General features: G+C 32.7%; 1 pseudogene; it reads left to right on the top strand.

Moving 5' to 3' along the window:
- The first annotated feature begins 14,836 nt into the window (after positions 1-14,836).
- LOC120174796 lies at positions 14,837-15,716 on the top strand (annotated as a pseudogene).
- Positions 15,717-22,310: the final 6,594 nt, after the last annotated feature.

Below are 22,310 nucleotides of genomic sequence, written 5' to 3'. Positions count from 1 at the left end.
GCTTCATGAACTCATACAAAGTAATAGAACACGTCTATTGATCTACTAGTGATATTAATGAGTTAGAAATGTGTTACCTTGAATTCTAAGTTGTTGGGAACACTCAAGACTCAACCAAGTGCTAACTTCTCTTTTCTTTTGCTTTTGGAGCTTTGTCCAACTTCTGTCACTAGATAAAAATCAACCACGTGAGTTACTAACTTGGTTGAGAGCTTAGAATGATGTTAAGGAGGTTTCCTAAGGCTCAAATCTACTAAAATTAAGATAAAACAACATTACTTTCTAAACCCTACTAAAACATCTCTTATAGCTTCCATGACCAAATAGGGAGAAAGAGGGCTTGGTTTGAAGATATAGTGAAGAAGATTATGATTCTTACCTTTAGAATTTCATATAAAGCTTACAAGATACTAAATTTAGCTCATTTTCTCAAGATACAAGAAGAACCAATATGAGTTTTTGAATGAGGGAAAAAGACAAAGGTAAGAAAAATAAGAGATTAAAAGAACCAACTTCTCCCACTAAGTCTAGTCGTGTGACCTCACCAAAATCAGCCTTATAAAAGAAATTGGGGTAATTAGCTCCTTGTTCACTCTAATTTTGGTCTCAAAACAAAAATACCATTTTTCTCTCTAATTAAGCTCAACCCAAGCTCAACTCAACTCAAACTTGGGTCAAGGCTTTTTACAAGACTTATGGGCCATCCAAAACCCATTAGGCTTAGCCCAAAATTACTAACCCTAGATTTAGGGGCGTTATAACTCATTTCTCTTAATTAGAAATTTCATCCTCGAAATTTATCTGGACAGAACAAATACGTATATTAAAGCTACATGTCTTCTTCGATTTTCCATGTTGATTCCTCAGCACCATGGTTCTTCCATAAAACATTCACTAGAGGGATCCTTTTATTTCTTAGCTCTTTTACATCTCTTACTAAAATCCTTACAAGACTTATGGGCCAACCTTTCTAGGGTGAAATTCATGCGAACTGGCAGAAAATGAGCAGACTTGTTTAGTCAGTCGACTACTACCCGGATTGCATCTACTTCCTTCGCATCATTGGTAACCCAGTCACAAAATCCATGGTCACTCTATCCCATTTCTACTACGGAATCTAGATAGGCTAAAGCAACTCTGATGGAACTTGATGTCTCGCTTTAACTTGTTGACAAGCCAAGCACCTAGACACAAACTCAATTATTTCCTTTTGCATACCTGGCCACCATACAACTAACTAAGGTCTCGATACATCTTTTTCCCTTCATGATGGACTGAAAACGAACTATAATACGCCTCACCAAGGATCTTAGTTTGTAACTCCTCGTTCGACGGAACAAACAAGCGTCCTAGAAAAAATAACACAACGTCATTATTTAGCTCATAACCAAGCGCCTTGCCATGATGAGTTTATTCAACTTTATTTAACAAGTGGCTTTCGGTCCATTGAAGTTCTCTTACCTCCTTAACCAACTCGAGTTTGACTTGTAATTCGACCAACAATCCACCTTCAACGCTTGAACTCAAACACGCAAACAATGCTCGAAGGTCGGACATTGTCTTTCAGCTTAAAACATTTGTCACCATATTTGCTTTACCTGGATGATAATCGATCACGCATTCATAATCATTAAGTAATTCCACCCAACTTCGCTGCCTTAGATTTAAATTCTTTTGTGTGAGAAAATACTTTAAACTCTTGTGGTCAGTGAAGATTTAGCATTTCTCTTCGAAGAGATAGTGCCTCCAAATCTTTAGGGCAAAGACCACAACTACTAGTTCCAAATCATGAGTGGGGTAATTGTGTTCATGCAGTTTAAGCACTCGAGACGCATACGCAATCACTTTACCTTCCTACATCAACACGCCACCTAACTCGTTCAGTGAGGCATCACTAAACACGATATAGTCCTTACCCAACTCCAGTTGAGTCAACACTGGTGCTTGAGTTAAATATCTTTTAGTCTTTTGAAGCTCTATTCACACTTATCATCCCATAAAAACGATACTCTCTTTTGCAGTAGCTTTGTCATCAGAGCAAACCCTTTTATGAATTGATGATAGTATCCAGCAAGGCCTAAAAAACTGCGCACCTCAAAGACATTCAATGATGGCTCATACTCAAGAATGACTCGAATCTTTTGAGGGTCAACTCACATACTCTCGATAGATACCACATGACCTAAAAATGACACTTCTGATAGCCAAAACTCGTACTTACTAGACTTGACGAATAATCGATGCTCCATCAGAGTTTGAAGCACAATACGAAGGTGATGATCATGCTCCTCTTTTAAATGTGAGTACACGATTGTTGATAAACACCACTATGAATTGATATAGGTACCGATGGAAGATCATTTTCATCAAGTCCATGAATGTGGTTGGGGCATTGGTGAGACCGAAAGGCATCACTAGAAACTTATAGTGACTATATCGAGTCCTAAACATAGTCTTCACTATGCCATTCTCTTTATCTTTTAGTTGTTAATACCTCAACCTCAAATCGATCTTGGAGAACACCCTAGTTCCCTTAAGTTGGTCAAACAAATCATTGATCCTCATAAACATGTACCAATCCTTCATGATTAGCTTGGTCAATTGACGATAGTTAATGCACAACCTCATGGATCTATCTTTATGCTTTACAAACAATAATGACGCTTCACATAGAGAGATGATTGGTTGGATGAATCCATGCTCTAGAAGTTCTTAGATTTGAGCCTTAAGCTCCTTTAACTTCTTCGGTGCCATGCGACATGGAGCAATGGGCACTGGAACTGAACCTAGCATGACTTTGATGCCAAAATCTAGTTCTCTATCGGGTGGTAAACCTGACAACTTCTCTTGAAAAACATCAGTAAAGTCTCTCACTGCACGGATCTCCTCTAAAACTAGACTTGGAACACGAGTGTCCACCACATGAGCAAAAAAAACCTCACAACCTATGCTTATCAACTTATGGGCCTTTAGTGTCGAAACAATCCTTGAGGTGCAATTGAGCTCTTCACTCGCCATTAAAATCTTGGTGTCATATGACTTACGAAGTTTAAGTTGTCTAGCCCTAAACCTTAGGCTCATGCACGGATAACCAATTCTTCCCAAGGATCACATCAAACTCTCAGAAAGATAGTTTCATCAAGTCGGTTGTAAAGGTTTGTCCCAAGGCTCGAGATACACTTGAAACTCACCCCAAATGACTTTGTTTGAGTTCTAAATTGATTATGAAGTTCTAGTAAGTTATTTAGGGTCCTTATGTGTCATAAAACATATTTTTTAACACCTAAAATATGATTTAATTGAAAAATTAAAGATGAACACTAAAATACTCAACTATTCAAATCTTAGCAAAAACTTGTAATTTATGGAATCTAAATACTCCAAAGGATTAGAAATACACTACTTTGATGATTGATTCCCACAATTGAGCTCATTTATCTAGAAATCATCCCCCACCAAGACTTGGATGATAAAATCCCCAACTTCCCCTTGCAAACAAAGAAACCATGGCTTGAATGGTTAAATCCATGTTGCTTGAGGGGTTAAGAACGAAAATAAAACTTGAAATGGGCTCAAGAGCTTACATTTGCTAAGAAACTTATAGAGGAGGGAGGAAGAGAAAATGAGAAGATAGTAAAATAAAGAGAAAATTGAGATGAAAATGATAAAAAAGTCTTCATCTTTCCAAAACGGCAAAATTAAATTAAAGATAATTTCTCATATTTATGAAATTTACAAATCTCATTTTTATGCTTAATTAGGATCATGTTTATTCCAATTAAGCCAATAACTTAAATTATAAATTCTATGGGGTTCACTTACCTCTCGGGTAGACCCAAAACTACTAGCCTGAAATTTGGGGCGTTATACTTTAGCAGGGCGATAATGCACTCTAAGTTACCATCCGGGGTAAAAGAAAGTTGTTGCAAGGTACAAAGGATCTCGTGGAGCCACTGGTTAACGACTAGAGGATTGTCGTCACTCGAACCTAGAAATTAGGTGGTCTTTTAGCTATGGAGTCTCGACGAAAGACTCTTAAGGGGTTGCTAGGATGAAACATAAAGAATGGGTACAGCGGGTGCCGTAGGGATGGCTCTAACAATGTTCCTCATTACATGCGTGAGTTCTATAAAAGATGTCACCTCATCTATTCCCGTCTCTTCTAGATACTCATATCCTCGGAGTCAGGAAAGAACTCGTCCTTGTATCTCCGACTAGGGAGGCATGACTCTCCTAACCGTCCTCCTGATTATAAACGGGATCATTTGCCATAACCTATGATTTCCAAGAAGAAAAACAGTAATCATCATCATTTCTATACATTTAAGTACGCTTGACACCTAGTGATATGTACTTCATTGACACCTAACGACTCTAACCCACGAGTCCTAAGAACAACTGAACCTGATGTTTTGATACCACTAAATGTAACACCCTAACATGACCCGACTTGAAATACGGGTGATTAGAATGTTACACAAAACCACCTAAGTGGCTAACTATTTTTGGAAAACTTTTAACCAAATTAACATTCAGACATAATATAAATACCCAAAACAATCACACATATACAAAATGTAAGTATTTAAATATGGGAACTCTCAAAAATAGTCTCTAAAATATATTAGTATAAAGATAGAGTTTACGACTCAAATATGAAATATCTAGGGTCTAGGATAGTACATGCCCACTAGATACTAGAGATATACTCTAATAGGCAATCAAGTCTATAAATCCTAAAACCTGGCAAAAAACTCCTCTGATGTCACCTAAGAACCTACGTACGAAAACACATTTCATACGTTGAGCTCACAAGCTCAGTGTCACACAAGGAATCCAACTATACTATATACATCCAATATATGAACATACTACAAGTATGGTTATGAACAATTATATACAATAACTCAACAACCATAGTAAGCATCAAGGTGTATCTCGGGGACACTTAACAACATGGAACTCATACTCTTATTTACTTGCTAAGAACCTTAGGCGAAATTTGGGTCACACAACATCAATGTCTCTCTAAATCTCGAGTTGAGTCTGAGTCACATAGAACCAGAGGCTCACTCGACTAGTCTACTCCTCTAGAGAACTTGGGATTTTCTCAAGTCACATAGCATCGATGCAACATCTTATTAGCATTTAAAGTGTGTTCCCTTTTTGTGAGTACTAAATATGGACGTGAAATATATGCAAGTATACACAATCAAACTAGTAATAAAGTGATGAGTGTGTATCGTCTCCACAGGGATTGGTGGAAATTACAAATTTTAACCAAAGCAAAGAACTACTCTATCTAAGTATAGTTAGTAATGGTATGCACTAATGATGGATGTCAAGACAATAAATATTGGTGGGGATGAAATGATGGTATGATGTGGCAACAAATGGTAATGTTGAGGCAAAATGGATGTAAATGTAGTGGCAACATAGCAAATTATAACGTAAAAATAATAACAGTACCAAGGCAGCATAAAATGCTAAAAACAACAAATAAATAAAATGATTTGACAATTCTCACAAGGGAAACTACTTCAGGAATGGGTGATGGGGAATGATTTAAGGATTATAAAACTTATCTCCTAGCATATTTAATTTATATAAGCTTCACTTGCTCGACGGAGTTTGTTGAAATTGCTCTCGCTATCTCTAGTCAAATGAACCTAATAGAATATAATGCCACATCATCTCCACTAAATAAGGTTAGTTCATGGTAGGGTTCGAATATTCCATGAAATAAAACATGAAAATCATTAGTTCCAAACAACCCAACTAAAATAAATGAAAAAAAACAACAATAAAGGGATTAAGGAAAAAGCCTTCGACGCGCGCTGCCAGAGCTCCCCTCAGCCACCACGAACCGTCTTAGCTCGGTAGCTCCTCTCAAATTCCTAGCTTGCCAATCCCTCGAGCTTCGCCAATGGATGAACACCATTGAGTGTAAGAAATTCAAGCTGTCGAGTGTGAGTGTGTAACCACTTTTCCTCTCTCATGTGAGGTGTATTAAATAATAAATATATCTAAGGTATTCATGGGATTTAGCACTCCAAAATACCCATCATACCCCTAGAGTCACTCCTCGGGCGTGATGTCAATCCACACATGTGGCAGTGGTCCCCAGAAAGTGGTTATAACCATCAGACATGTGCCTAGCCAACTGTCTATTTATAATAATATTTTTTGTCTTTTTCTGCACCGGAAATGCCAAGGCATTTCTATCTACTTCAGCAACATGTGATGCCACGACTTTGTTTCCCAGCTCGCCCTTTTTTTTGTTGTTTTCCTGCACATCACTAAAAACTAAATCTTTCTCTTCATCCAACACCTTAACAACATAAAATAACACGACCACAACAGATGCAATGATATGCATCTACATGCGTCTAAAATGACCTAAATGAGCCCTTATACAAACAATAACTTAAGTGAAAAAGACCTTAAAAGTAGTCTTTTTAGGGAGTTATCAAAGTGCCCAAGCACTAGATTAGATATATTTAGATAATATTTTTACTCAATTATACCAACGGCGTACACAAGTAACTTCAGTGTCCTCAATGTTTCTCGAGCATTAAGCAAGGCTTAAGTCTTATGGAATATTACCTTATTAAGATCTTATATTATCACACAATTCATTAAGGTTTTCACTTGTAAGTCTATTACAAGGTTTCAGTCACCTAAACCCCTTGGTTTTATCCATCTAATCCAAAATAGGTTTATAGCCTAAATAGTCACGATAGTACCAATACTCCTCCTAAGGTATCGATACTCCCCTCTTGTGGTATCGATACTTCTCTGATTATTAATACCAAATTTATATTCGATGTTTTGGTATATCTTTCAGTATCGATACTTTCCTAAGAGTATCGATACTTCATCTTTTGGGTATCGATACTCCCTTGAATAATGATACCAAAATTGCTTTCAATATTTTTAAACAATACCTTGGTATCAATACCCCTATTGGGACTATCGATATTTTACACTCATGAGTATCGATACAAAAATTACATTCTAGAATTTGATTAAAACCCCTAATATCGAAACTTAACCCTGAGTACTAATACCACCCGAGCAATATTGATACTCCTTGATAGAGTATCAATACTCTCCTCATTGACCCTCTGAATTTTACCCTTACACGATTGACAATATCGGTACTGTAAGAAAATTTTGTTTCACTAGTCTAAAATTCTCCAATTCATTCCTAAAGTGTACCCAAGGTCCCTAAATAGAATTTAAAGCTTATTTACTACATAAAGAACTTTTGCACATGAATAACAAAAAATCCTTGTTTTCACGCTTAAACCCCCAAGTGCAAACAAATGGCTCAATCACATATTAAAGCACCAAAACTACATATTTTGATCTACAAGCAGTAGATGAAGGTTATAAGTGTGTTACCTTACACCTAGGGACTGAAGAAACAACTCAAGGTTCACCCAAGCACTTATTTCTGCTTGTCCTTCCTCCTTAAGCTCTCACACACTTCTTTTACTAGAATAAATAAAAGAATATATTATAAACTTACTTGAAGGCTTAAAGAAAGTAAAAACATGATTCTAAACTCTTTGGGACAGATTTGGAATACCCAAGAGCTCTAGAATTCAAAACCCTCTAAAACCCCCCACATTGACCACCATAACCATCAGAAATTATGTTTGAATTGATGTTCTAGATGTAGAGTTTACCTTTCTCACCTTAAGGAAGTTGAAATAGGGTTGGAGAACAAGAAAGTTTTCACCTTTAAGCTTCTTACTAAACCAAATGAAGAGACAAAAGTGAAGAAGAAGAAGAAGAATGCAAGGAATGATGAAGAAAATGAGGAAGTTCTGCATGTATACATCATTTAATTTTAATTAGATTTCAACTTTCAAAATGTTTAGGGGTTAACTTCTCTTTTGGTCATTCTTCATTCCTCATTGTTTCAAATATACCCATTGTTACACCTTAATGGGCTCTACACAAGCCCAACTACTCCATAGTTAGACATGGGTGTCTCATAAGCTTAATGGGTTTATCTAAATCCCTCTTGGGTTAGACCAAAACTTCTAACCCGAAAATCAGGCCTTTACAAACAAACTTAGCGGCATTTTGCTAAGGAGAATCAAGATCGAGTTCAATTATTCGTGATATGCTATAACTCGAGTCGAGCTTTTCCAACACTTAAAGTTATCTTGGATCTAACAATGATAGATGTAGTTAGTCGAACAAGGATTGAATTTCATAGATGGACTTGAAAATATCAGTTAACTAGAGAGAACAATTAGCTACAAGGTTTGGGCTTTGTTGATTGTAATGATGTGCATTCAAAAGAAAAAATTTGTTTAGATGAATAATTGAAATTGAGGATAAGCAAAGCCTAAGACTATATCGTCTCAATTGAATTCTTTTACCTTATTTACTTTATTTACTTTCTATTATTTTTATTCATTATTTATTCTTATTATTTATTTACTTCATTATTTCTAAATCCTCATTTTTATTTTTGCAATTAAAATTCAATGATCGAAACAAGCAAATTTATCAAACTTCTTTAGTCTACGTGGATCAACATGTACTTCTCCATACTACTTTCATCGTTTATTTGGAACTAGAGTATTTATTTATTTGACAATTTCGACGCTTATCGCTTATAATAGAAACAAATTAGATTTATAAAATAATGATAGTAGTTGAAATATTAATACTAACATCAAATTATAAATTCACTCTGTATAGTAGTTGAAATATCAAAAGTTATAATATCTAAATTTAAAATGAAAATTTCAAAATTTATACTATATATTTTCATTTTGAATTTCGAGAGAATTTAAAATATAACTTGTTAATATAAAACTAAAAATATAACATAAATAGGTTGCAATCGAAAATTTTAACAAAAAACAACTTTTTTAGGTTAGACAGAGTAACATTTTAACTTATAATTGAAAATTTTACATTCTTCATAATATTTTTGGTTTCAACCGAAAATATTATGAAGAATATAAATTTTTCGATTGTATATCCTAAACCTATCATGATATATTTTTCAATGATAACCGAAATTGTTATAAAATCTATATCATTTTAAGTTGAATACGATAATATTTTAAGTTGAAAATCATGTTAAACTAAGTTTAAATTAAACAAAAGTTGGGGTTGAAAACTGATTTGGTATGAAATAGATGAATCTTTATAATTATTTGTGTAAGGAAGCCAAGAAAAAGCTGGGGTTGAAAACCATGGCTCCCCACGTCAACTGTTGGCATTTTGCAAGGCACTGTTACTTGATAGACTTATGCTTTCAGGTTGATGCAATTTGTTATGTTATTGCCCAAATGGAATCATTAAAGGGTATTGTAGTCATTTACTAGAGGTGCTGTCAATCAATGGAAACCAAGAAAGAAAAAAAAGGCGAAGAAACAAAATCATGTTATTCCCTCATATTTTTAACCCTTTACCTTTATTATGTCTCCATCTATCATATTTCTCTCTCCATCTTTTTAGATCTTATTAAATTTCATGTTGATATGTTTTTATACCTTTTTTTTATTAAATTATTGAATATATTAAATTTAATATATATTTTTTTATAGTCATCAATATTTAATATATTAAACAATTAATTTAAATTCGATATTGTAGAGATAAAAATGATTTTTTAACTTAATTACTCCATTCACAAATGTTAAAATTGAAAATATTATTTGATTATTTTTTAATCATTTTATTTGAAAAATAATCAAATATTAATCACTTTATTTTTACATGTATTTATAAAATTTATATTAAATTATTCTAAAAAGTTTATTTATAATATTATGAAAATATTTTAAAATATTTATTTATTTTTTAAAATTATATTGTCTATCTATTTGAAATAATATTTTTTTAAATTATCTATTTAATTTTAAATAATATTGTACGAAACCAAATTAATAGTTGGATAATAAACGTATAATTTGCCTTAAGTTTAAAATAATTTAAATTAAATAAATAATTTAAAAATAATATTATTTCAAATAAATAATTAATTAAATTATAAAAATAAATAAATATTTTTATAACATTATAAATATACCTTTTTATAAATGTTTCATATAATTTTTATAAAAATATATGAATTATTTAATTATTTTTTATTTCTAAATAAAGTGAAAATTAACTTTTAATTTAATAATTATATAATGAAGTATTAAATTCGGTATAATAAAAAATTTACACTATAGTTGAGTGACTACTGACTAAGCTTTCAGTGATTAATTTAAAGTGTCTAAAATTTGAATATCATAATCATCGAAAAATATTTATTTTGTGTTGATATTGTTCTATAAGTTAAATTCAAAATGTGGTGAAATTTACTCAAATGACTATTTTAGCTCAATGGTTGAATGATTTATTTCTCATGTAAAATACTCAAGATTAATTCATAGTAGTAGCAAGAATATTTCTATCTTTTTATCGCACAGTGGTTACACATGTCACAACCTAATTAATTGAATAAAATTAATTAAAAAATACTAACAAATAAAAAAGTGATGTGATAATTAAAAATTAAAAAATTGACATGTCATGCCATATGAGCATTACCGTCAATGATTTAAACAAAATAAAGTTTATACTAAAATCAAACAAAAACGATAATTTAGGTACAAAATTGTAATTTATCTCTTTTAATATTTACTTAATAAAACTAATTTAACTAGTGGTTTATTTTAATACGTCGTCCTAATGATATGTTGTTGTATGCGACGTGCGTCGTAGAATTTTCCATATGCAAGTTATGTTTTGGTTCATTTCGGTTAATTTTGACTTTTACAAATGAGCATCAGCTTTTATTTATACCAATATTTAAAAATAAAATATAATTATTTAATCAATTTATTAAAATTAGTTATTAATTTTAAGTTTTACATTTTTACATCAATATATTTATATATAATCGAGCTATATTCAATTAATATATAAAAAGTAAAAAAAAAAATAATGATAACCCGAAACCAACGCATTTGTAAAAATGTTTGGATAATGTGTTAGAAAAATTGGCTCATTCAGGGTGTTAAGGAATTTAGTTTATGAGATGGTTAATATCGATAGGAAGATGTATAGATTATTTGACGCTTTTAGGAAGACACTTAAAAGATGACATTTTTAGTTTATTATTTTATTAAACATGATCTTCCGATTGATGTAGCATGGAAAAATTCACGTGTCTTCCTATTTCATAATAGCATATATTTTATTTTAAAAAATAATTTCTCGAACACTTTAAATGGGTTAATATTTTTTTCTCACCACATTATATATAGAATTTTACCTAACTTCTTTTTACCAAATATCACACACAAAATTAATAGCGAAAATATAGAGATTATTTATCGTATTGGTACCATTTTAGGCCACTTAGGTCAAAAGAACGGCACGCGTAAAGGACTTATGAGAAGGTATTTTTTTTTTATAGAAATCGTCTTCTGATGTTGTGGCAGATAAGGATGGTAAACGTGTGAGACGGGAGTGGATACCCATTCTTCCATTTTCTTACCCATATAATATTTTCATACTCATCACCTAACCACTATTCATGATGGGTAAAACTTTTAAATTCACACCCGTCCATGTGGGTACATTCTCAAATCCATCCACACACCCACTACCTAATTGGATATCCACCACTCATCCCGTACTCGCTTGTACAACCCTATACCCACTTGCAAGCAACCTTACAACTGACATAAGCAACAAAATATAAAACAGACACATCCATTAAGTAGTATAATAAAATAAACCAATGATTAATTGAGTTTATATCTTAATATTTGGTTAAATTACAAGTTAAATCCTATAAAATCTTAAGATTTATAGAATATTCTCTGAAATTATACCTAAATTCATAATAGTCCAAAATTATATGGTGGGAAATTAGTGGGCGGGCGGATGTGGGGTGAATGCGGGACGGATGAATGCGGAGGTGGTAAGGTTTTAAACCCATCACTTACCCACTACCCACGACTGGTATGACTTTTTACATTCACACCCGCCTACTGCCCGCTGAACTTATATCCTTCCCCAACCTAATTGGAGCAGATGCGGTACGAAATCCATGAAATTGTACCCGTCTTCCATCCTTAGTGGCAGGAGTCGATCAGAATATTTAAAGGCCGGGTTAGAATTAAATAAAGGGAAAATGGGGGCCAAAATATGAAAAAAATTATATAAATTTTGTCCAAAAAGAATAAACGCACATGGTGTGTGTATTTGACAAGTATTTCCACGAGCATGAGTTAGGTCGTGCAGTGACAATCGATCAGTTAATGCATGTTTAAAATGTTAGATTTAAACACTTAAAAAGAACTTCATATATAAAAAATTGTGTGATTTGAAGAGTTTATTGCCAAACATGTTAATTTTGAGTTGTCAAAGACAAGTCATGAACTTGATCAAATCAAGTCTTAAAATATGTCAGTTGTTGTCTTCTAAAACTCGAGATCCAGTATCAAAAGTTGTCTTTGACTATCATATTGATATGTGTCTGATTAAGTTCAGGATATGTCTTTGATAACTCAAAAATCAACATGTTTAACTACGAGCTTCTCAAATATAACATTTGTAGATATACTTTTTTCAAGTGTTGAAATATAGTCTTTTAAACATATATTAATCGAGTGATTAAAAATAAGACTGTTACACATGTATAACCACCGTCGCATGACTTGTGCTTGTGCTTATGTAAATATGTGTTAAAGACATACACACCATGCATAATTTTCTTTCTGAACAAAATTCGTATAAATTTTTATATTTTTATTCTTTATTTTATTTTAGTCTAATCTATGCGATATTGTTGTCAGCAAAAGACATTTTCTGTTTAAAGATCTTTTGAAAATATATTTTATACAACACATCTTTACCATATACGTGACACAAAAGAATATTAATCTAAAAAATAATCTAAAATAATTATAATCTGAAATAAATACTATTTTTATGTTAAATTTCTTGAGTGAACGAATAAAAAAGGTAAATTATGCATTTAGTATTTAAATTATCAATTTTGATCCGTTTTAGTACTTAAATTTTATTTTTTTCAAAATCATACGTAAGTTTAATTTTATTTCATTTTAGTGCATGTCGTTAAAAACTTTAATTTTTATATTTTTTAGTAAATCTAAGCAAAATTTATCGTTAAATTTTAAAAAAAAATAAAAATTTAAGTATTAAAATAGACTTAAACTGATAATTTAAGTATTAAATACATAATTTATCTTAAAAATACGAGACCAACTTCTAAGCATGCATTTATCATTATAGTACGAAATTGACCATCTTTGTTAGTAATTTAAAAACATATACTTCTATTTCTTCTTTTATGCAAGTGTTTAAACCTCTTTACCTTTCCGCAATAAGATAAAAGTTATTTAGGGTTACCCATTTACCATTGCCAGTCTCAGTCAGTGATGGAACTGAGAGTTCACTTCCCCATTTTTTCTGCGAGGAAAACTTACAGTTAAACGTGACAAAACACTGCCCTAGCTTTCAAATGTTTTTTCTTTTCCTTTTTTAAACATCAAAACAATGTTGGGAAAAGGGAAAAGCCCGCCATAGTAGTAGACATCATAAGCCTTTCAAGTTTTCTAGGATTGATCAAACCAAGGATTCAAGAAGATACAAAGGAAATGAACTGTGCCAGACCCCAGTTGCTGCTTAATTTCCCCCTAAATGCCTGATCTAACTATTCTTTTTCCTATTTGTTATCTGTTATCGTTTGGAGTTGAAAGTATTTAAAATAGATATTGTTTTATGAATTATATTACTATTTGAGTTTAATTTTTCCTTCAATCCCTCTAGTCTTTCAACTTTTAGAAGTCTTTTCCTCTGCTTTTAAATTCATGAATTTGATCATCGTATTTAAAGTTGACGAATAATAGTTTAGAAAAATGACTCGTATGGGATGTTGTAGAAATTATTTTCTCAATTAAGGTAGAGCGAACAATACATGTGAAAAGATGACCGAATTACCTAAATTCTTTAGGAAAATGTCTAGAAAACACGACTTTCTTAAACTACATGTAGTCTAAACGTCAATTTTAATAAAATATCAATCCATAAAATGTCGATCCTTCCAGACGTCTTCTTCAAAAGTGTCAAACGGTTTGATCATTTTTCCCATGCACTGTTTATTCAACCTTAATTAAGAAAATAATTTTCTCTACACCCATATAAATCATTCTTTTTTTCTCACCATATATATAAGGAAATTTTCCTTGTATCCTCTTATTTAAAAATAAAATTTTGGTGGACAATATTATTAACTAATCTTATTACATTTAATTTTTGTTGAAGTTAAACATATTAAGTGATTTTAGTGGTAAAAGAGAATATTATTCTTTTTAAAAGATCCAAGTTTAAACAACTGCATTTACTGACTTATTGTAGGGTGTGTGTGATTTGTTAATAGACTAAAAAATTTTAAACATATGATCTAAAAATTTAAAAATAAGATTTAAAATTTTGATAAATTTTTTAAAAAATAGGTAAATTTCTTTATTTTCTTAACACATTAAACTAAATTTATTACTTTTTTCAGATGATAAATATGTAATTACTTTTATTAAACTCCTTAACAGATATTACTATATAATTGTGACCAATATATTAAAAAAATATTGTATTTTTAATTTTTAAAATTATACTAAATTTTAAAAGTTCAAAGAACATAGTAAGACAAAATTTTCAATGATCTGAACAATTAGGAGGACTGGGGAAAGAATTAGACCTAGCATTTATTATCCTCTTCAATCATCTTCTTCAAACTCTTATATCAACAAACCCATCTCTTAATGTCTCACACCTTCAACGCATTCTTAAGTCCCTGCTGAAAAATCCCCACTTGTTTTTCAAAGACTTTTTTGGTCTGTTTTCTTTCATTTCTATAGATAGCTTTGTTTTTTGAATCTACTCTTTCTCTTTTGTTTTTCAGGTTTATCTAAATTCTGCAAAACCCTTTTCTGCTTTCATAGGTCTTACATGGATTCTCTTCAGAATTTCGAAACCTCAAATTTCCCTGCAAGTCTTTCCATGTCCACCATGAGCAACGCCAATACCAACAACACAAACCCCTCACCGGCGGCGGCCATCATCTCCTTCTCCCCCCCTCCCACTTCGTCCACTTCTTCTTCCACCACCATCAGCCGCTACGAGAACCAAAAACGCCGTGACTGGAACACTTTCGGGCAATACCTCCGTAACCACCGCCCTCCTCTTTCCTCTCCCGCTGCAGCGGCGCCCACGTTCTCGAATTCCTCCGCTACCTCGACCAGTTCGGAAAAACCAAAGTCCACACTCCACTGTGCCCTTTCTTCGGTGACCCTAACCCTCCGGCTCCATGCCCTTGTCCCCTCCGTCAAGCTTGGGGAAGCCTCGATGCTCTCATCGGACGCCTCAGAGCCGCTTTTGAGGAACACGGCGGCAAGCCGGAAGCAAACCCTTTCGGAGCTAGAGCTGTTAGGCTCTACCTACGTGAGGTTCGTGATTCGCAGTCCAAAGCAAGAGGCATAAGTTACGAGAAGAAGAAAAGAAAGCGAACACCTCAAGTGGCGCCTCAGCCACCTCCTTCTTCCACTTCTTAAATGGAAATCAAAACCAGTAAGTTCAAAATAAGCACGAAAACTGAAAACAGGTGTGATCAGATCATCAACCAGCTGCATGGGTTTTTTTTTTCTTTCCAATATTATTCTATCTTAATTATGAGATCTTATTATCTTATAAAGTATATATCTCTTCATTAATGGATATTACCCTACAAATTAAGGTCAACGTGACTTAACATCTGGAATTGTCATTGATAAGTACCTTTGATAAGCCATTTATGACAACTTAAGATTTGCAGATCAAAGTTGTCTTTTCTTGTAGCTTCTAGCCAAGATCAATCTGCAGGCACTAAAAAGGGTTTGCAAAGAATCATGTGTCAGTTGTTTTCAAAAGAAGGATTTCTGTTTTAGTATCGTTTTATGTTATTTCCTTGTTTCCTTCGTTAGCTAGTGAAACTGTACAGATCTGGGAATGAGAAGGTTTCATGTTGCGGACAGCTAAAAATCCCATCAGTCCACTGCAAGATTGATGCATGCAGGAAGTAGGTTGAGTAGTCTAAAGCTGATTCAGATATATTGGACAAATCCATCTCCCATTTCTCTGCTGTTATATCTGTTTCCCCAAGGGAAGATATTTTTTTTATTAAATGCAAGTCCCATCGTCACATGAACCCTAATCAAGGTCGAACTTGTTGCTTGAGTTCTTCACTGAACCCAAATCATAATGACCTTACTTATTGAGGTTTTAAATTATGGTAGTCGTGATATTTTTAAGAGAAAATAATTTTAGTGATCGAAAATGTTTTATAATATACATATTTAATTAATTTTTTTTGGATTTGCGAAAATGACCAACAAATTTGCAACGTGATCTCAAATTCGCAACGAACTCTAATTTCGCAACATAGGTTCAAAATCATAACGCAATTTTCCAATTTCGCAACGCGAATAGGTAAATCACAATGATAATATGTAAATCGCAACGCGAATATGTAAATTGCAACACAGAAGTTAAATTCGCAACACGGAATTTCAAATTTGTAATGCGAACTCTAATTTCGCAACGCGATTTCCGAATTCGCAACGCTAATTCCTAATTCGTGATTCGCAACGCGATTGTGAAATTTGCAACACGATTTTCTAATTCGCGACGCTAATTCTAAAATCGCAACGCGATTTTCTAATTTGCGACGCTAATTCCTAATACGCGACGCCAATTTCGAATTCGCGACGCTAATTCCTAATTCGCAATTCGCAACACGATTTTCTAATTCGCGACTTAATTCCAAATTTGCGACGCTAATTCCTAATTCACGACGCTAATTTCGAATTCGCGATTCGCAACGCGATTTTGTAATTCGGAATTAGCGTCGCGAATTCGAAATTAGCGTCGCGCATTAGGAACAACACAAATTTCAAATTCGCAACGCGAACTCCAATTTCGCAACGCGATTTTCCAAATTCGCGACGCGAATTCCGAATTTGCGACGCTAATTCCTAATTCGCGATGCTAATTCCTAATTCGCGATTCGCAATGCGATTTTCCAAATTCGCAATGCGATTTTCCAAATTCGCAATGCGATTTTCTAATTCGCGACGCTAATTCCTAATTCGTGACGCGATTTTCTAATTCGCGACGCTAATTCCTAATTCGCGACGCTAATTTCTAGTTCGCGACGATAATTCCTAATTTGCGACGCTAATTCTGAATTACAAAATCGCGTTGCGAATCGCGAATTAGGAATTAGCGTCGCGAATTAGAAAATCGCATCGCGAATTAGAAAATCGCATCGCGAATTAGTAATTAGCGTCGCGAATTTAAAATTCCGTGTTGCGAATTTGACTTCTGTGTTGCGATTTACATATTCGCGTTGCGATTTATTATCGTTGCGATTTACCTATTCGCGTTGCGATTTTGGAACCTGTGTTGCGAAATTGGAGTTCGCGTTGCGAATTTATTGGTCATTTTCGCAAATCCAAAAAAAGTTGGTTAAAATCGTATATTATAAGGTATTTTCTGTCACTGAAGTTATTTTCTCTATTTTTAATTGTGTTGTGTTTATCGTGATTATATCAGTAGCGAGTATTATTATGGATATAGTACTTATATATAAACGATTTTGAACGATAATTTTACCGTGATATAACTGTTACCGTTCCAAAAGTATAACGTTATTTAAATCCTTGCTACCTATTCTTCCATGGAATAATAATTTGTCTATTTGGCAACTTGCTTGCTTCAACTAGCCCTTGATTGCTTTCGTTGTTGAGTTTCATGAATCCTTCATTGCATTTTTCTCTTTGTTGATTCTTCATTGGTGTTTGGTTTTTAATTTTTTTAAATAATCTTAAATGATTACAAGGTAATATTTATCTAGAATCTTTTAATCTATTCGATAATATATATATTTATAAAGCTATTCGAATTCAAGACCTCAAAAAATGATTTTTATTTAAGTACCGAGAACACTTAATAAATCTATAAATATAATAATATTAAATTTGGAAAAAAGAAATTATTCATGATAAATGCCTAAGGATTTTATTTTATTTATCGACAGTTGGATTTACTATACCTATCAATAATATTAAGTTGAAACTTTATAAGAGACCATTATTTTACTATACCTATCAATAATATTTAGGATTTGCTGGGACCAAATCTGATTGCATTTTGTATTTTCTGATGCATATTTATAATATCTATACCAGTTAAAATAAATATTGAGAGGGATAGTTATGTAAAAGTATAATAATAATAATTTATTGAATATATAATTTTAATAATAAAAAATAAAACAAATTTCGAGAACGATGGTTGTTGGTTTTTGAAATTAAATTCAGATGATTAAATTGATATAAGACATGGTAAATTTATTGATTTATTTAGAATTATGATCACATTAATATTTCATGTATGTAGTGAAGATAAAATGTATTATATATAAATTTTAAGAAATTATAATGTTAGTAATTTTATTAGTAATATTTTATTAAGCTAAGGTTATCACAAAATATATATGTTCTAAATATTCTTAATCATTTGACAATAACGTTCTTGAATTGATTAAGTTAGGTAAAGTTTGTGTTTTAATTAATATTTTTTTATTTAATGATTAAGGTATAATCGATCTCATAATTTAATGATTAAATACATAATCCTATTTCTTTTAAGTTTATACTTACTTGTAGAGCTGAATTTGGTTCTCTAACATGTAATTATGTAAACTACATTATTTTTTAATTTTTGATGCTTTAACAAATTCAGTGTTTATTTATTTAGTTTTCTTCTATTTTAGCTTGTTTATTTTGAGCACGAACTAAATTATTTCAATGGTTAAAAGAATGGTTGTTGTTTTTTAATGTCTTAGGTTCGAACATCAGAGATTGTAATGTATTTGAGCATTAATTATCAAATGAATAAGAATCTTTAGAACATATACTACCACTTGTAAGCACCTAGATTAACCGAAGAAAAGTTTGTTTATTTTGATAAGGTAAAGCAATCTTTATCATACTAAGCAAGGTATATTAGTTCTTGTCATATGTTTATTTTGCAGTGTCGTGTAACGTTATGAAAAGTAATTGGCCTAGCTTAACGAATAAAGTGTCCTTTACAGTGCACTATTGAAAATATTATTGTTATAATTATGGGCGTGTGAAAATATCTGATTCAAAAATTTAGATATCCGATCTGATTTTTATTTTGGATAATTCGAATCAAATATTCGGTAAAAATTTCAAATAATCATATTAGATACAGATAAGAGAAATCTCAATTTAGAATTATCCAATTATTCAAAAAATAATTGAGCCTTCAACCCTAAGCCCAGTAGCCCTGTATTCTGTGATAGGATGGAAAGCCTCGTTCCTAAAATGGCCACTGCTCGGTTTGCCCCATATATGTGTGTATGTATATGACATGTTGCTTTTTGTCACAGTGCAATCGACAAGAAGATGTTGCTTTTTGTCACAGTGCAATTCTTATATTTAACACCTTCACATCTCTTCGTACCTATTAGTTACTGATGTAAACTTATGGTGATGGTAAGACCTCCATGTCCATTTACGAGAGAATAGCCAACATTAGAGAATTCTATGGTAAATGCTTGCTCTTAGTTGCTTAACTCGTTGAATAAAGTCCAACTCAGTGGCTTATTTTTCGTATGCAACGATTATATTTCCTTCTTTGTTACAACTTCAAAGAGGCGTCACTGAGTTGACAAATAGAAAAAAGAAAGAAGATTGCACCATGAGGTATAGAAATGGAGTTTGAAAGAAAAGGAGTGTGGGATTTGCATGGAGACAAACGACATGGTTGTGTTGCCTAATTGGAGCCACTATACGTGTTTCAATTGTTATCAAGATTGGTAAGTTGTTCATCTGGATATCAAGATTGCTTCTGCAAATGGTTTAAGCATGTTGACTACCAAATATGAGATTAATTTTAGGTAAGACAAGTTATGTTGTTGTGTGTGTAATGTATGCTATGACACGTTAAACTGTGCAGGTATACACAATCAAACAAATAATATAGTAGTTAGTGAGCATCATTCCCATAGGGATTGGTGGGATTTAAAGTGAAGTTTATGCACAGGGTTGTCACTAGCTAAGTATATAATGGTATGAATAGGTGAGATGGAAATGTATAGCAAGGTATAAGTATGGAATGTTGTGGCAAGTGTTGAAGTAAAATGTTGTGGCAACCAGTATAAGAATGTTGTGACAAATAACTAGAAAATGCTAAAGCAAAATAAAGTTGAACTCTATAGTGTGAAATAAGACTTGACAACCTCACACAATCAAACAACAATAGGGATAAATGGTTGGGTTTGCTAAGTCAATTAATATCTTGTATCAAGAATGGTTCCATGAATATGTTGCTCGAAAGGATTTACTATTAGTGCTCTTGGGCTATCTCTAGTAAGGAACTTGATAGAGAAAATGTTACGGCAATACCTCTTAGTATAAACTGCAACACAGTCTTATTGATTAAGTCGTATCCCTTTTAGTAATTAAAACCCTCTCCTTATCTTTAAGGCGGATTAAAACCTCACCATCCCGGTTTAGCTCTATTGCTCACATCAACCTAGCACAACTTTCTTGATATTAAGCATCCATACTTAGAAAATGGCCAACTCTTGCAAGGTCTTACAAGTCTAAGCAATTAAATATATAAACAATGAACAAAGCAATCATTTAAACATAAAAAAAAATCAACCATTTGTTAAACACAAACTAAAATCATCCAAAGCAAACTCGCGCCAAATAAATTAATTCATGGCGGGGCTAAGTTCAACCATCATCATTCGTTAAATGCAAACCCACTTAAAAGATTGAAATTAAAGCACAAGGAAGAAGAAGACTCCCAACGTGAACGACTGTCGTGACTTAGAACCGCCTTAGCAAGTTAGATTCTCTCAAAGGCCTAGCTTGATATGCCCTTGAAGCTTGGCGATAGAGGACACCATGAAAAGGAAGAAGGAAACACAATGGAAGTTTTTATGTGTTATCGCCTCCTTTTCTTGCTTATGCCACTCTCCCCAAAAAGCTCCCTTAATTGTAGGGTATACTTAGCTATTTATACTTGGGAATTTCCTAGGGTTTTAGGCCCAAAATTCCCTTTGTACCCTATGATTTCATACTCTTCATATGAAGAATGGGGAAGGCTGGCAAGTGGTCCCAAAAGTGAGAGCATGACAGGGCATTCACGTGTGGTTGGATAGCATGGCAACATAATATCTTTTCTCCTTTATTTTATTTTTTTGCGCCCAGATTTACTATCCACAATGCTGCGACATTTTTCCTTCTCCATCATCTTCAACAGTCCTTCATATCTCTTTATCCAGAATGCTACAGCAAGTCACTACTTCTCCTTTAGCTTTCTTCACCTGCACAACACCAATAAAACAAGACTTTTCCCGTTTAGTAGTATCAATTTTGGCATTAAAATACTGAAACAAAACATTACCACCACATGAAACTAAATGACTCTAAATGCAACTAAATGCTATGACATGGCTTTTAAACAACCAATAACCTAAAAAAGCACAAAATATAACCTTTTTATGGGGTTATCACACCCCCAAACTTAAGCTATTGTTTATCCTCAAGAAATGAATAGTAGTCAACAGAAGAAAAATGATATGGAAAAATTTTGACCAAGGCATTAATTTAGCACAAAATTTTAGCCCTCGGAAACAATTGGCTTCAACATGCTAGAATAGTTAAGAATTCAAGAATTTCTCCCTATAACAAGATTGTATGCTTGTGTGTACGTGATTGTATCTAGTCTTTGCTTAAAAAAGTTAGAAAGATTCTAATCAAGTCCTCTATGCTATGCATTATTTAACCATTAAGCACAAGTTTACTCCCATTTATTTAAGGTTCAATTTTTTTACTTCTATGAGGGGAGTTAACCTATCACAACTACCATCCACACTCTAGATGAACTGGAGCAAACATTCAATCCTTGAGCTAGTAGGTAGAGTCATCCCATGACTACTTTCATTCACTCGTATTCTATAGTTGTCAATTATTCAAAGGGGTTTCCAAGCAATTCCATAGCAAAGAATAGTATCCCTCTACAATTATCCCGCATCATTTATTCACAATACAAACACATTTCAAAAACCAAGGGAGTTTAACTTAGCCTTTCAAACATCATTTATCAATTAAGCTCCTTAATATCTATTTATGCTATGATATGCAAGAGTTCATTCATAAATGCTAACTAGG

Source organism: Hibiscus syriacus, unplaced genomic scaffold, assembly GCF_006381635.1.
Source record: "Hibiscus syriacus cultivar Baekdansim isolate YM2019G1 unplaced genomic scaffold, ASM638163v2 tig00112124_pilon, whole genome shotgun sequence".
Lineage (NCBI taxonomy): Eukaryota > Viridiplantae > Streptophyta > Magnoliopsida > Malvales > Malvaceae > Hibiscus > Hibiscus syriacus.
This window is presented reverse-complemented; position numbering and strand designations above follow the sequence as displayed.